The sequence below is a fragment of the Nelusetta ayraudi genome, unplaced genomic scaffold, assembly GCF_046127955.1.
Source record: "Nelusetta ayraudi isolate G7.1 ecotype Tasmania unplaced genomic scaffold, CSIRO-AGI_Nayr_v1 ptg000009l, whole genome shotgun sequence".
Classification (NCBI taxonomy): Eukaryota; Metazoa; Chordata; class Actinopteri; order Tetraodontiformes; family Monacanthidae; genus Nelusetta; species Nelusetta ayraudi.
Window position 1 is genome coordinate 2,439,379 of NW_027466059.1, and position 16,710 is coordinate 2,456,088.

Sequence of the window (16,710 nt, forward strand, 5' to 3'; positions counted from 1 at the left end):
CTGCGCCTGCTCATCACTTTTACTGCAAGGGCCATTTTATTCCCAGTCCTGATTTCCCCCCCCCACCTCGCATGATTAATTTAGTCTAAAAACCTTCTATCGGTCTCCAAAAATAACAGCGTTCAAATATATGCGTATGTTTATATTCATTTATATAGCCCTCTGATTACACATGCTGGCAGACACATTTTTTTTTCCTGCCTGCTAAAACTGAACTGATGCTTTGATGGATTCAGGGCTTCTGATGGTCATTCTGTGGAAGGGAACATGGTAGCCAACGACACTACAGAGATCAACATGCAACTTTGTCACATGCTACTGCAATATCATACATTGTATTAGCATGGGGTAATTTGTTGTCAATGTCAAGTCTTTGACAGCTAAAGCTCTGTATGATTTTGTTGCTGGGAGGAAAATAGCAGTCAGTGGATGGCGATCAGAGTTGGAAGTGACACAGTAGTAGTCTCCAATGTCGTGAGTGTCTCAGCGAGGCCCAGACTTGCATTTGATGTTTGGTGTATTTTTTTTATTTTTTTTTGATCTGTTCTTCCTATAATTCTAAGCCTTGTTCTCTTTAATGCTTAATGGTTGTGAAACCTCAAACTGGTGGACAGTTAAAAAAAAAAATCTTTCATCCAATGAATCCACTTTAATATGGTGATGAGTCAGTAGACATCTAAGGGGAAGTAATGTTGAAGAAGCAAAGCGTTGAAATTTTTTTTTTTTTTAAAGTTCAGCAGCCTGAAATGAACCTGCTAGCTGCTTTCAAGCAGGCCCATTAAGACAATGGGATTTTGATGAGTCATCGTAAAACGGGAGGCTAAATCTGCATTGGTATTGTGACGGACGTTTCCTGGACTTCAGACGTAGCCGGGCTAGCTGTTTTCTGCTTCCGCACTAAGCAAATTCCATTTATCACATGCTACAGTGCACCGTGGAAGAACGAGCGATCCTCATCCTCTCGCACCAAGCAAGAAAGCAAAACAAGGGCACGTCAAACTTTTTTCTTTTCTTTCAAATGCCTTTGCCATTATCTTCTTGATGGCTCTCAGACACAGAGCAAAGAAGTGCTCTTATATATAGTCCATAACAACACAGCCCGTCTTGATGGCAACTTTGATTGGGGGGGGGGTGACTTTGTGCATCTCGCTGCATATGGCTGTTTTGTAATTCACACATGTGAACAGTGGACTCACAAAGGAGCACAGCGCCAGGGGCGGTCAGACACACAGAGAGGCCGAGAGCCGTCGAGGCGGGCGGAGAAAGTGGGAGAGGGTTCGGGGGGGCGGGGCAGGGGGGGTGGAAGAGACGGAAAGTCCCCGGGGCCCCATTAGATGCAGTTCTGAGGGCCTGTGACATCTGACTGGATCAGTGTTCTTCAGTCAGAGGCTCTCCTCTCATCCACTCCTCCACTGGAGTCAATAAACACATCACCTACGCACAAACACATACACACTGGCTAAGTGAGCCTCTGGGGGTGAGCACTAGATTAGTTCATTTAGAGGCGGTTTGATTCTTTTCTTCTTGAAGGTACACAGCTTTCCCAGGGCCCTAATGAGAGTGTCAGACCCGCTGCATAACCGCTGTATATGCTGCACCTGGACCTGTTTGTGTTGTTTTTTTGTATTTTTGTATTTTTTTTATTTTTTTTAATGTGAAAGCCCGTTTTTGAAACATACTTTTTTTTTTTTTGTTTGTTTGTTTGTTTGTCTGTTTGTAGTCGGCAGTCTGCAGCGTGGGGCCGTTTCAAGAAGGAGAACTCTCAGCCAAAGACGAAGACGGTCGGCTAACTTGACAGAGAAAGAGAGAAGAGAGAGGGGGAGAGAGAGAAGAGAGAGAGAGAGAGAGAGAGGAGGGGGAAAAAAAACAAAACAAGCGATGAGCCATAAACACACCTCTCTCTCTCTCTCTCTCTCTCTCTCTCTCTCTCACTCTCGGCGCTGACAGTGCGGCGGCGCCGAGCGGTGTGAAACTTTGAAAGTCAAGCGGTCCTTTATCCATCCCCACGCTGACCTTTCTGCTAGGATGCCCTGTATTCACTGGCTGTCAGGGCCAGTTTGTCAGGAGCCATCCGTCTCTGTCCACCTCCGCCCCCCTCCCCAAATCCCTGCCGACCCATTAGCCGAGAGGATCCGGGGGAGCGGCGGCACGGACCGGGCCTATGGGGGCCTCTGCTACCCCCCCCCCCCCACACACACACACACACACACACACACACACACACACATACCCCTCCTCCACAGCTCCCCTTCCAACCCACCCGTCCAGGCAGCCCTGGTATCCACGTAGTGGGCGGCTCATCCAGGTACCCCCAGAGAGGTAGAGCTAGTGCAATGTGTGTGTGTATATATATATATATATATATATATATATATATATATATATATACATATATATATATATATATATATGTATACACACACTATATATCATATATATATGAAGAATGTAACAAAAGCATCAACGCAGCACAACTGTCTGCTGTGTCGGCCCGCGGGAGCAGCAGGGAGAGGCAGCTGATAGGATGCTGGGAGGGACGGAGGAGGAAGAGGCGTGGCTGCGCTGCTCAGTGTCACGCCGCCTCCTCGGGTTCAAGTGTCGCAGATACGCATCAGCCGATTAAAACGACGGGCCGCGCGCGATAGCGACGCCTCGAGCGGAGGTTAGCAGGCAGGCGGCCGCAACGGTAGCAGCGGTGACCGGCGCCTCAGGCGTGGCCTGGATTCAGGCGACGGCCAATTATTAGACCCGCTCGGATTGGAGAGAAAAGACAGCGCGGCAGATATGGAAACCTCGAGTTCAAGATCTGGATGATGAAACGTGGGTTTTCAAATGAAACTGAAATGGATTTTGAAATGCCCCACGTGGGACGATTGTTTGTCTCTGTGTCGTCCCTGTGGTGAACTCTGCATCAAGAAAGCTGGGACAGGCCAATGCAACTCCCTGAGTGCAGGACTCTTGCAAAAATGACTTGCCACTGTACATTGTTTTTTTTTGGGTTTTTTTGCCTTTTCACACACTCATACTTACAGCCATTAAACACAAATACATCAGTGATCTTGGACTGAGAATTTTGCGTACATTGCTGGATTTTTATACCGGCACAAAAACACGCCGGCATAACAGATTACCAAGGACTTAGCAGTGAGTGACATCACAGACATGAGATAGGTAAAGCTGCAGCCGTCCCTGCCAAAGGTGTGGTGACAGAGTGTGATTGAACGACTTTAAATAGTGTCTCGTGTGCTCCACACATGTGGCAGTAATTAGTTGAGCGATTCCTCTGAGTCGTGATTCATGACGCTGCTCAATTTGGCAAATGACTGTTTTCAGAAGACGGCGTAGCTCCAAAGAACTCCCAAAAAAAAGACTTGACAAACTGGAATCGGAGTAGTAATCCAACTACTGATGACTGATTACTCCTTTAAAAGTAATCTAATTACTTTTCTTTTTTAAACTACTTTGTTTCATAAGTGATCAATTACAAATTACAAATTACTTTCGTTAAAAAAAAAAAAAAAAAAAAAGATAAAGTAACAGTTGCTCAGCGCTAGCGGATTACTTTGTAGCAGATTACTAGCCAACACTGCCAATACTTTAGCCGTGTTGGCGATGGCCTGGTGATAAGGGGGGGTGGACAGAACTTTTTTTTACAGGATGATGATGATGATGATGATGATGATAATAGTAATAACAATAAAAAGGAGGGGGGAAAAAAACGAGTGCACCGGGAAGAGAAAGTATGTGAGGGATCGTAAGGGGTAAAAAAAAAAAAAAAAAAAGGAGGGGTGGGATTGTGAATGATGGAGGGATGGCTGGAGGAGGAGTGGGAAGGTGGAGGGGAGGAGAAATAGACAGTGAGGTGGGGAGGGGAGGGGGAGGCAGTAACGTGTGATTAATGGACGGACGGTAGTGGGGAGGTTGAGGCAGACTGGGGGAGAGCAGAGTGACAGTAATAAAGTGAACCTGCCTCCCATTCATCTCCCTCAACCCATCTCCTGTCTGACTGCTCGGGCTTTACACACTCTGACTAATGCCACGCCGCTCGGCACGCGGGCACAGGCGGCAGCCATGCCACACGCTGCTTTCTTTTCGGCGGGGAGGGAAGGGGGTGGTGGTGGTGGTGGGGGGGGGGGGTCGTCTAGGACGCGCCGCCGCATAAAACGGAGGGGAAAAACGCACCTTTTTCTGATGGCCCCTCGTCACCGTGCCACCCCCACCCCCCCTTCACCCCCCCCCGATCCCATCCCCAGCTCAATCATTCATCAGCGGCGACGGCTGTCTGAGGGATCAACACTACCTCATCGCTTTTTATGGCTCCCTAAATCAAATTGTGTATCGGACTCATCTGGCGTAAAACAATTGCCATCATCGCTTTAACAATAGGTCAAACGCGGCGCTCGTATTTTGGGATGGGGTGGGGGGGGGAGGGGGTTGGGAGGGGAGGGGGGGGGGCCTGGCGGTGGACGGGACGGGACGGGACGTGACGTGCGAGCGTGACCTTTCCCTCTGGATGGACCGCCCGCCCTTCCTTCTATCCGAGCGCCGCCATAACGCTGATTTGCTGGCGTATTCGCTCCCATTTTTTTTCTCGCTGAGGGGTAAAGCAAGCAAGCAAGCAAGCGTTGTTTAGTGACCTTCCCCCCGGCTGCTGCAATCAGGTGCACATCCCAAAACGTAGCCTCATTAACCTGTCCCCCCCCCACCCCCCCGCCCTCTTTCCCTCTCTCTCTCTCTCTCTCTCTCTCTCTCTCCCTCTCTCTCTCGTTGTCTCTCAGGTCACATGTTCTACATCGATTCCGCACGAAGCCCCCCTCCATAATAGGGTTATGTTAGGGGCTGTTACCTCTGCTCATAACACGATGCCTTCCCTCAGACTTTCTGTAATTATAATAAATTAAACATGATTCACAGCAGAGAGACGATGAACCTAAATATTCATCCCTCTGGGATAATGTGTTGCATTTAAAGTGAACCTTTGCCGACCTTGCTGCCGAGCGCGCGAGCCTCCGCCCCACCCCATCCACCGCCCCACCTCACCCCACCCCACCCCACCCCCCTCCCACTCCCACTCCCCCCACCCACCAACCTTCCCCTATCCCTTTCCCCCAAATGAATTCATTATTGGAGTCGCCCGCCGCGTACGCGCAGGTGAAAACGTAATGTTGGAATAACTTGCAGATGAGCCATCATTCATCTTTCAGTCAACCTCGGCCGCGCGCCGGTAAATCACAATATTTGAGACCCCCGGAGCCTCCAGCGCCAAATAGAACGTGCGGCTAAATTGGCTTAAATTACTTTGGCACTGACTTGATAGAGGACCCTCCGTGTTATTTCAATCATTAGCGCCTTTTAATTGCTCTGAGGTGTAATGAACACATTACTAATTGATAAGGAAACTGGTAAGAGCCTTTTTTTTCATCAAAAAAAAAAAAAATCCCTCCGACGGGCCCCACCTGCATGGGGTAAATCTGTCTTCATATCAGCCACATGACTTTTGCCCGGGCAGACAATAGATTAAACAATGAATGAATGATTTATTAGCTGTCGTTGTCATGCTATTTAGATGGATGGGTGTACACGCGGCGTGACCTCACTTCCTTGTTCTCTGCCTTGTATCGGAGGGTGCGAGGTGGGGAGGGGGGTGTTGGCAGGGCGGGGCGGGTCAGGCACACCACTGGCCACTGACAGGACCCAGCCACTTGATCAATGATCCCTGGATTCGATACTGCGGGCTTTTTGCGAGGCAGCTGCGTCTGAACTTCAAATACATGCGGGAGGGCGACAGAGGTGTGTGTCCGTAAACTGTGTTTTGTGTGCATGCGTGCGTGCGAGCGCGCGCGTGTGTGTGTAGTGAACGTGGGATGGAGTGCATCGCCAGAAAAGTAACTACCTTACCTCCAACCTTCCCCTCTCTTCCTCGTTCCCCTCTCTCTCAAATGGGTTATTCTGGCGATGGCCCTGACAGGCCATGGTTTGGATTTTGATTTATGTTCCTGTGAAGCTCAAATCAAAGATTCCATCTACTGCTGCTTTATGGCAGCTGGGATGATGAATGGCGCAGTCTCTCGGTCAAACCGAGCCTCTGTGTCTTTGCCCCACATTTTAATTGCTAAAGTAGCCAGTCATCGCTCAGCCCTCCTACCCTCGTCCCTGCCTCAGAACCTCATCCTTCCTCTGCTCTGCAAGCCCCATTGTCTCTCAGCCTCACTCATTCGCACTCAATAATGTCCCTTTATCCCTTCCCCAAAAAAAAAAGAAGGTCCGGGCGGCCTAGCCTTTTTTCGGCTACGGCGTCAAAAAAAAAAAAAAGAGAGAAAAGAAAAAAACGGCACGGAGGGAACAGCTGCGTGAAAAAAAAATATAATTGCCCCCCGGTTTGCCCACACAGATACCCGTTAATATTTAGAAACGGCATCTGTCTTTTCATCCCGCCATTCGAGCCTTACTTTACACCCCCGGCTTTAGTGCATGATATACAGCAAACAAGTCTGATGAGGGGGAAAATTCATTCCTGCATCAACATAAAAAGCCACTTTATTTGGAGGAAGAATGCGAGCGTGTCAAGCTCTGATAGAGTTTATGTTTTCTCACTATTTTTCAAAAGTAAACACATTCTGCGGTACATGACATTACTAAGTAGGTTAAGTACAGCCCGGGGCCGTCATCCATCAGCGCAGAATGAAGCGAGCATATTCTGCTCGATGAGAGGTGAAAGTTTTCCGCTGTGCCGCGATGACATTTAATTTTTCACATCTCCTGCGCCTTCCTGGGATGAATTTTGGCAGACCTGGTGCAATTTAGCTGCCTGGCAGTTTGAAATTGGGCGATGAATCACAACGCGGATTCAATGGGAGTCACTCAGTGTACAATATTTTCTCTGTGTCAGAATGGAAGGAGGGGAGAGTGAGATGAGAGTGAGGGAGGTGAAGGTGGTGGTGGTGGGGGGTAACGGGAGGGAGGCCGCCGAGGCTTTAGATTGTGTTTCTCCAATCATCTTCCACTCACGCTGCCTTTCATCCTCGTCTTCGCCCTTCAGAGGTAAAAAAAAAAACAAAAAAGAAAAAAAACAAAGCGTGGTGGTCGACCACCAGGACAGGGCCCGCGGCGTGCGTGCGGTCGCGGCGGTCTTTAAGGTCCGCCGTTTGGACGCTCCTGACAAAGAGCGGCCAAGGAAAGAAATCAATAAAGCCGGGACTTTGTCCGTCACCGAGCGAAAAGCCTCCCCTTCAACCCCCAGAACAAACTCAAAATGGGTAACCGATAGACTGACACCGCCTCTGACACCAGCCATTTATTAGCCTGGCAGCAGAATACGGGGGATTGCACAGCTGATGGTGTGTGTCGGAGAGGACCACACCCGAGGAGGAAGGGGACGAGTGCGCGTGGCGGCTGCTGCTGCGGCGGCGCTGAGAAGCGGGAAAAAGGCGCAATCCGGCGCGGCGGCGTTTGTTTAAGTCGCGTTAACGCACCGAGGCGGGCTAACGGCGGAATCCATACGAGCGGCGGCGAGCGTCCGAGGGACCCGCGTTTGCATCATCTGCTCCACTGGGCGCTGAAAGAATTATCACTTGAATGGGGACGGAGGGGTCGATGTGAACTCTGACCCCGCCGCGAGAAGGGCAAGAAACTGCAGCCGACTTCCTTTCTTCAATGATCAATGCTGCGACGCGCCTTACAGACGAGCAGATTGATTAGAGGCGAGGAGTGATTGAACTACATTTAAGAGAAATAAGGTGAGATGAGAATAATAATGGCACGATAAGAACTAATAGGACCATTCGATGTATGCACTCTCACTCTCTGCAAGAACAACACAGAGTAATCTCATGTTATTTGTAAAAAAAAAATAAAAAATAAAAAATACATATCTGCAGTGAAATACAGGCTTGTTGTTCCTGTTGGATCAGTAGTAGTATAGTCTAGTAAAATGCAATCTGTAGCACCGAGGGCTGTTTTTCATCCCTCTTCCTGTTTCTGGTTTTGGCAGGTAACCAAAGTGCCTCTCTGGGATCTTCACCGTGAAAGGACCCCTGTTTTTTGGATGTTTTGACCAGGACTCTGTTAACATTGCGCAATACAAATAAAAACAAGAAAATGGAATTGTGACGAGGACACTGCAGCTCTGTGATTCGAACCCCCTGGATTCGTCCTGGGGCAGGATGTTTTTTTTCTTGAAGTCCCAAAAGTAAAATTAGATTCGACGCCTGCGCTCCACTCTGTGTTAGTCAGGTTGACATCATTAGTTAGTCTGCGTGATTTTGATGCATCTGAAACTTGTAATTGTCCCTGATTTGTTTTCACAGAATCATAAAAAGTGCTATCCAATTAAACTTGCTTGCTAATACTAAAGAGAAATATATGCGAAAGATTCTCATTTGTATGATTTCTTACCTCGAAGGACAGATGACTTTGTTTCTTGTTTGTTTTTTCTTTTCTTTTTTTTTTTAAATTTGGGCAAACACATTGCTATTTTAACCCATTTACATAGAATAGGAAGTCAATGAATAGCAGATAAATGTGATGTGTTGTCATTGTGGTTTCATCTCGTCCAGTGAGTTGTTACTGGCGAGTGCAATGGGTTGGGTGTAAAAATGTGCAACACATATACAATACTAACACAGGAAATCTCACGTGACAAGCAATGCCAATACCAAACACATATTATTATTAATATTAAAAAAAGAGTTCAGAAAAGAGTTATTTACTAAATCTTTTGACAGATACAAGCCAGCGTAGCTGATATTTGAGAGGAGAGGTTCTCTCTCGAATTCTGCCATTCGAAGTCAGACACTGACATTTTGACACAACATTTTGGACTCACGCAGCCTCAGCATTTTCAACTTTCAAGCAGCCCGCGTGTCATTCCGAGGCACAGACGGGAACGTTCCAGGGTGAGCCGTACGTACGGGACGGTCGACAGGGAGACCCAGCGACGGCAGCGGTCGCCGCAGTGTGTGTTGACTCTGCCGGACGAGTCTTTACACTTCGGCCACCTCCACCGTCGGAAAACCAAACATCAGAGCCGGCCGGCCTCTCTGATCACTTCGCTGACCTCCGCAGCTCCCTTACGTGTGAACTCCTCCTCTGTTTGCACGGTGTGAAATCACGTAACACGGGGGAAGGCGGGAACAAAAGTAAAAGGCCTTAAAACAGTGAGATGTCACAACGACGCACGTCTGGGCGGAGACAATGAGACGGGGAGACGACACCTGCACTTACGCCTGTCCTTTGAGTGGCTGTCTATTGATTGATAAACAAGGCGTACACCCATCATACGAAAGTGACCCTGTCTCTCTTCCTCCCCCGTCCCCCCCGTCCCCTCCTTGTAATCGCGTACTTTATCTGACATCGGGCTGGAAAATGTGAAGTGAAATCTCCCGTGCGCGCGCGCGCGCACGCGTTCAGATGCGTCAGGCGCGTCACGGTGAGGATGATTCAAAGTGCCATTCCGTCGTGTGAGGACAGCCTTCGCAAACACACTCGTCATGCAGGGGATGTTGTCATCCTCCGCCTCATTGTTTGTGTAAGTGATGTCTCCAATCACCGTCAAACATGTGGAGCTTTTTCGCCCTCCCTCCGTCACTCTCCTTCTCCGTCTCTGCCTCCAATCGCACAAATTGTCCCCGCCGTCCTTCTGCTCCCGCGCTCCCCCCCCCGCCCCCCGTCCCGTTTACGCTCAAGAGGTTCGACTGGAATTGACTTCCCGGATAGCGACGACGGCTCTGACGCAGAGCATAAGGGCTGAGCGTGAAATTAGCGCGGCGCCGCCGAGGGCTGTTATTGAGCGCCGCGCGTTTAAGGCGGCTAATCTGAGGGGCCGCTAAAAGAGCAGCACTTTCAGCCATAATGGTTGACGCGGGAGTCAACGCAGAGGGGGAAGACGTGCACGCTGCATCAATTCAAGTCCAGCAGCAACTGCACATTGCGCATTCGATGCCCTTGAAAGGAAACATTCAAGGGGCAAAACGCGAGAAGCACTAAAAATGTATTGGAGGTGATAATTGAACATCTCTGATCTGCGCAAGATGTAGTTGGAACGCAATCAAACCCGCAAGCGGATGCGAACTGATACACAAACTGCGCTAAATGGTTTTCGTTTATTTGTCGGTGGTTTAAAAATGGTATTCAAACTTAGAACAACTGTATGCGTAAGATGCAGATTAAGATCACGTATATAGACACGCACACTTGGTTAATTGACAAATTAGCTACAAGACAAATGCGATAAACTGCTTACCTGTCGAGGGTGTAATACAGCTTTGATATTCTCCCGCAATCCAGTGACTCTAGTTGCAGGATCAACAGCGATCCAAAGTCGATCGATGTCATTGCTCAGAATACAGGCAAACTATTCTGCGGACCACTCTGAAAGACAAGGAGTAGCTAAAGGTGGCGCTGTGACAGCACAAGAAGCTACAAACAGGATGCTCTGTTACCAACGGGCTCCCCTGATTGGTCTTTTCAAAGCCTCTTGTAAGGGTCCTCCTGTTTCAAAATGCTTTTCACGGGTCGCTTCCTCGTGGACGTGCGATTCCCCCGCACGTGTCAGGTGAAGTCTGCATGAAAACGGAGCGCACGCAGCAATTTAAAAGATGTGCGTGCGCGCCGGACACTTTTGACACATTTGAAAACAGCTCCCGCACGAGTGCAAACGTGACCCCCGACGCCTTAAATACGGCGCCGTGCGCGGCAAACGGGAGAAAACATCCAGGTTGTGCTGGGTTTTTTTTTTTTTTTTTTTTTGTATCTCCACGAAGGTGAGTACGCCATTAGCGATGTCTCTGGCCATTACTATGGAACCAGTCAGGGCTTTTGGCAGGCCCATTACAGCACCAGTCCCCACCCCCACTCAGCACCCACCTGCCCAAATATCTCTTCTCATTTACCTGATCAACATGTTAGCAGTCGCCACCCCCAACCCCCAAAGCGGTGGTCCCGCAAGCGCACTCGGGATAAATTTCCCGTTTTAGACGAGGGCAAAGCGGAGTCAGCTTCGATTGGAGCCGACGTCGGAGGAGGAGTTCTTCAGGGCAAACCAGCTGTGACTGGCCTGATGTGTAGCTGTCAGTGTGTCGTGACATGATGTAATATGAAATGATATTGAACAACCTCGGTTTGGCACTAAATTGTTAGCGGGGCTCCAGGTCTGACAGCAGCCAGTTTATGGCTTTAATCCCAAGGTCCTTTAAACCTTGTTTGACATAAATTGAGTTTGGCTTCTTGGCGGCAGGAAAAGGAGCAGTGACAGAGAAAACGCTCCGCTGTCTTGTTTGGATCAAAGGGAAAGTTTCGTCCCCCCCCGTCCCTCCCCTTTCTTTCTTGTCTGTTAAGTTTCATTTGCTGCTGGCGGATGCAGACGTAAAAGTCAGAGAAGCCCAGTGAGCGGAAAACCACCGCCACTGACATCTAAAACGCCCCACTTTTAACACCGTTTTCGTGCCCACTCATAGGTCAAATGCCATCGGCCGGGTCTTGAGTTACAGCCACTAGAGCCACGCAGATTTCGCCGGTCATCTCGTCTCATTGTGCGAACGTTGACACCAGCGAGTGATGTGTGATAAATCTGCCACGTCGCGCTCGGTGAAAAACCCTGAACACAAGTCTGAGGGACCCGTTACCATGACTAATGCCCCGACTGACAGCGAAAGATAAGACTCATCCTTCACCTCGGTCGGGCCCATTTCTCAGCAATAACGTTCATAATGGAGTGCTCCGGTGTCGTTATTGTGTGAATAATTTAAATAGTGATTTAGGTTATTGGGCGCCGAGGTCACAGCCACAACAGCGGCCGTCCAGACGGGGCAGAGCGGGGAAGGCCTTGACATACCTGATGCATTTTTTATTTTATTTTTTGCGCTAAAAATTCGGTGCTTAAAAGCCTTTGACAGCAACGCTGCCTTCAATTCTGCGGGTTGTGTGTACGTCGAAATAAAATCAGATGGAAAGAAATGAAATAAAACAAGACACATTTGTCTTTTTTGACTGTAAATGCATTTTTCATGACAAATTCCAAGGTACATGTTTTGATCTGAACATTTCACATTTCAGTGTCATTCAGTTGCAAAGGCCTTACCCGCAAGGTGCGACTCCTCCGCTGCCAGGCATGGCTGGACATGACCATGGAGTAGTGCTTGGTGTGTCGTTTAATTGAATGCTCCGGCAACATCTGTTTTTTTTTTTTTTTTTCGTTTTTTTTTTTGAAAGAGGTACTGCGACTCTGGCACATTAATCCACTTTGTAATGAATGGATGAATGTCGGCGCAGGCCGTGAAATCACCGCCAGAGAAAGTCTGTGTGCCCGGATGCGAGTGCAACACAGTGATGCTTTTCCATCTGTTTGGCAAAAACATCCCAGCGCACCTCCCTCAGCCGCCGCCTCCCCGTCCTCCACTCCCCCCCCCCCCCCCCCTCAGCCGTCGTTTGCACGGCCGCCAAAAAAACAAGGAGGGATTCAAGATGTCCTGTATGCTGATTGGAATGCCTTTTGAATGTGAAGGGAAAGGGGGACACAAAAAAAAAATGAAACAGAGACGGAGTGGACATTATGCCGCTGAATCTTAGTTAAGGACGCTTCACGAGTGTGTGACAGTGTCATTAATCTCGTGAAATTACGGACAGAGGAACCGCGACAACAGAATCAAAGGCTGTTAACAGAAAAACGCACACAGAGAGAGGAGCCACTTCTTTGCTGTTCCGCAAAACTTAAAATGCATACAAATGGACTCTGGTGGGGCCACGGTATACATCACATGAATGGAGACGTATTACCATAAAATAGTAGATCGCATTTTTTTTTTCTTTTTTTTTTCCCCGACCTTTGCAAAGATCTGGTATAACTCAGCTAAATTAATTTTCTGTTTTCAAGATGGAACTAATGGAAGATGTGGGGTTTTTTTTTCTTGCTAATCTGCAGGAGGATAAATAGGGGATGCTGTTTCCTCCCTGTGACTGACTGACTGACTGCAGTCCAAGGAGACCACTTGGCACCGGGAGTGACAGACTGCCACCGGCTTGTAAAGATGCTAATATGAATTCTGATCACTCGCTCACACAGGCAGGGGAATTACCGACCGTCACCGCTGCTGCGTGATTCTCCACACATGGCAAAGTCAAGGGGCAGGGTGTAAAAAGAAAGAAAAAAAAAAGAAAAGAAAAAGCCCAGGTAAATGGAGTTGGCGTGCGGGTCGGACAAAGATTCTGCCTGACGCTTGGCTCTGATGTGACACCGCAACAAGATGTGCTCTAAAAATGTAATAAATGGGAATCTCCGCCCTTCAGGTTTGGAAAGTGATGAGAAATGTCTGTGACAAATTTGTCGCTTAAACCGTCTCCGTCCTTCACTCTTCACGCGTGCATGAGCCCAGGGGGGGTCAAAGGCTAATTACCAAACAGGATAAGAGGCAGAGGAGGAGAAAGACCGAGCGGCCGCGATTTTTAAAAGGTGCAAATTTATGCAGATTATTTCCAGGACGGGAATCTAGTTTGGTTGTAATTCAAAGGGGAGCGTAGGGATTTGTGTCCATGGACAAGAGAATTAAACCTAGACTGATGCTAAAGACAGCCCTAATCACATTATTATTATTATTATTATTATTATTATTATTATTATTATTATTATTATTATTTTGTAATGTATATGTTTTTATATTAAGGGAAATGTAGTCACACATATTTTTCAAAGATAGCGCAGCACAACAGTAAAATGACTTCAATTTCTAATTTTCATTTTCCTAAATGTACAGCTGCTGTAATCAATTAAAACAGGTTGGCATCAGGCTTCAAGTGCGTCTATTCCCTTGGCAAGTTAAACTACAGTAAAAAAAAAAAAAGCAGGAAATACTCCCACAAAATCCCTCTTGTTGTACAAAAGACACACAACATCTAAAGCTTTAAAGATAGCGGTAGGGTGGATTGCATCACAGAGAAGGAAGGCAGAGCAGAGATCTATCGGCGATACCACCTTGTGATGTTGCTCCGTACAAAAACTTTTGCTCTTACTGTACACGAAAACGGAACATTTCTCAACAAAATGCCACGAGCGCATTGGCTAAAAGTGAGCACGTAAACGACTACATTTGAAAAGGCAAAGCAAAAAAACAAAAACCTCAACCTGAGTGACAGTCGGGCCAAGATGGCGAAGACGCCACCCGCTCCGCGCCGCTGTCCCCCCGGCTCCTCTTCCTCCCCAGCACATTCCCGCCTCACCCGGGAGAGTGATGATACTGCCTGCTCTGCCGAGACTCCCTCCGCCTGACGTCTCGACACGGGGAGAAGGATGTTCTTGTCTGTCCCGTCACATCACAGCCGTCCCGATCCCGATCCCCTCCCATCCGACACCGCTGTGATACTTCCCTTTAAAAAGCTGCCCGTCCATCATAAACATCCTCCCCTTTTATGCTCCCCGCCCGAGCGGGAAGGCGAAAGAGAGGAATCAGCCCCTCTCCCAAACACGAGCTGACAGCGCTAAGCAGACTGACGTGACATCACAGGCGTGATGTGCCAGACGCAGCTTTGAATTCCCCCACGACGAGGTAACAACACAATTGCAGTTGGCTCCGGCGGAGACTTTTGAAAGAAAAAGAAAAAGAAAAAGAAAAAAAAAAAAAAAACTCGACGGAATATTCCGGAATTGGCTCGGAATTGGGGATTTTGAGGGCAAACCGGTAATAGAGACACAACTTAGCCCACATTAAACTTTTCCCCCCTCCGAGAGGCGCTCCTCGTATAAATCATCGCTCATCATCAGTCTTTGGCTAAATATTCTGAGACACTGCGCAGGAGGTCTTAATTTAAATCCCTCACCTTGACGCCGTATAAATGTAATACTGTCAATAAAGAGGATATAAATAGAAAAAGGGGTGTAACCATTCATAATCTACCTGAATATTTTAAAAGGTTCTTTTGGGCAATGAGGCAGGGAGAAGAGGGGAGGAAGGGAGACTTGATCAATCGCCCGAGTGCTGCCTCCACAATCAGAAGTGCGCTAATTGAAACGGTGCGGACTCATCTAGCACGCCTAAAAATGAGCCGCGTCAGATCCTTCATAATAATTTGGCACAAAATGATAAGACGGCCCTCCGTCACGCGAGCCTCTCCCCCTTCCTGCCCCCGGACGGTGATTGAGAGAGAGATGCTTGTTGGCCGTCTGGGGAGAGGCAGTGAGAAATGTTAAGGAGACCTTTTCACTGGCTGACTCGTTCACTCTGCGAATGTTAATGCTTTTTAATGAAGACACGGGCTGAAAAGTGAACTACACGGCTTGATAACAGTGGAGAAAAAGGGGGAGTGAAAGCCAAAGGGGCGGAGGGACCAAATGATGGCTGAAAAGTCTTTTTTTTTTTTTTGCAGCAAGAGTACTTCACGCTCAGGGGCACGAGTGGCCCCCGAAGAGAAATGTGCGGCATGTCCAAAGCTTAAAGAAAGATTGTGAGTGTTTAAGGTGGATCGGTGGACATATTTTAAAGGTGCTTACTCTGGGCCTTCATCACATGTCCACCTTTCCCTGGGCTTTTTCTATTTTCAGTGTGAAGCTAATGAATCGGGATGTGGAAAAGGTTTCTCTGCAGGCTCACAATGAGGAATGATAAGAGATTATTTTAGAATGAGGATCAATGACAAAGTCCAAGCGGTGAGAGAGGAAAGGGAGCCGCGGCAGCAGGGGGAGAGGGAGGAAGAGGAGGAGGAGCAGAGGCATGTGCCCCTAACGTAAGACGGGTGCGATGTGCAAACGCGGGGCCAAAGGCGAGACCTTCATCTCGCCGATTCTCTCTGCAGGAGTGGAAATTACTCCGTGCCGTACATAGGTGATGTACGCAAATTAATGGCCCCGGTTATTAATAGGCAGAGATGCATATATTAAACACTATGAGTAAAGGTAGCTTTAATTATGCATCCTTTATAAAACCTGTTTGACTTCAGCGCCCAGCTTGTAGGTGCGTTTACAAAATTAATCAGATTGTTGAAAAATGGGAGTTAATTTAACAACCGTGAGTACAGCACCTCCCGTTTCTTTTTATATAGTGCGTAATGAAACGTTGGAAGCCACTATAAAGAGAAAAAAAAAAAATCTGCTTTCCCATTGAAATTTAGACGGTCGACGCAGGTATTTCGTAACGCGGGTCAACCTGCTCACAGTCGGAATTTGGCCCCTTTCCCACTGAAAAAAACCAGTGGGGTCTGACCCCCACTGGCAAGCTTCACAGCCTCCACTTTCACCACTGCGCGTCTGCTGACGTCATCACGCTGAGACTGCTTTGATGAAGTGCAACAGAATTCAGGGAAGTAAACAATGGAGAGCAACATGGAAGCAAGTCCGGCGGTGGTCAGTGCACTTTCTTGTTGGGCTTGGCATTGGAGAAGCTCGTGAATTTCACCGTCTCGCCAACACTGGCAACTAAATGAATCCAGTCTCAAATGCAAACAGAGCTGCGTTTTGGTACGTGATATACGCCACGACTGGTGCAATATGATGACGCATCACACGTAACTCCCAACATCGTCACGTAATCGTCGGCGCAAGTCTGGCTTTCCCACTGCAAGCCGATCGGAGCCGAGCCAATTTAAAGCCGATTTTAACCGGGGTCGCTCGCTGCGTTGTTTGATGCGGGTTGACACGGGTCAGTGAGCCTTTCCCACTACCACTAAATGCCGATTGTTAGCGGGTTTAAACAGGATTTTTGGCCACTGGTAAAGGGGCTGTATGTATTC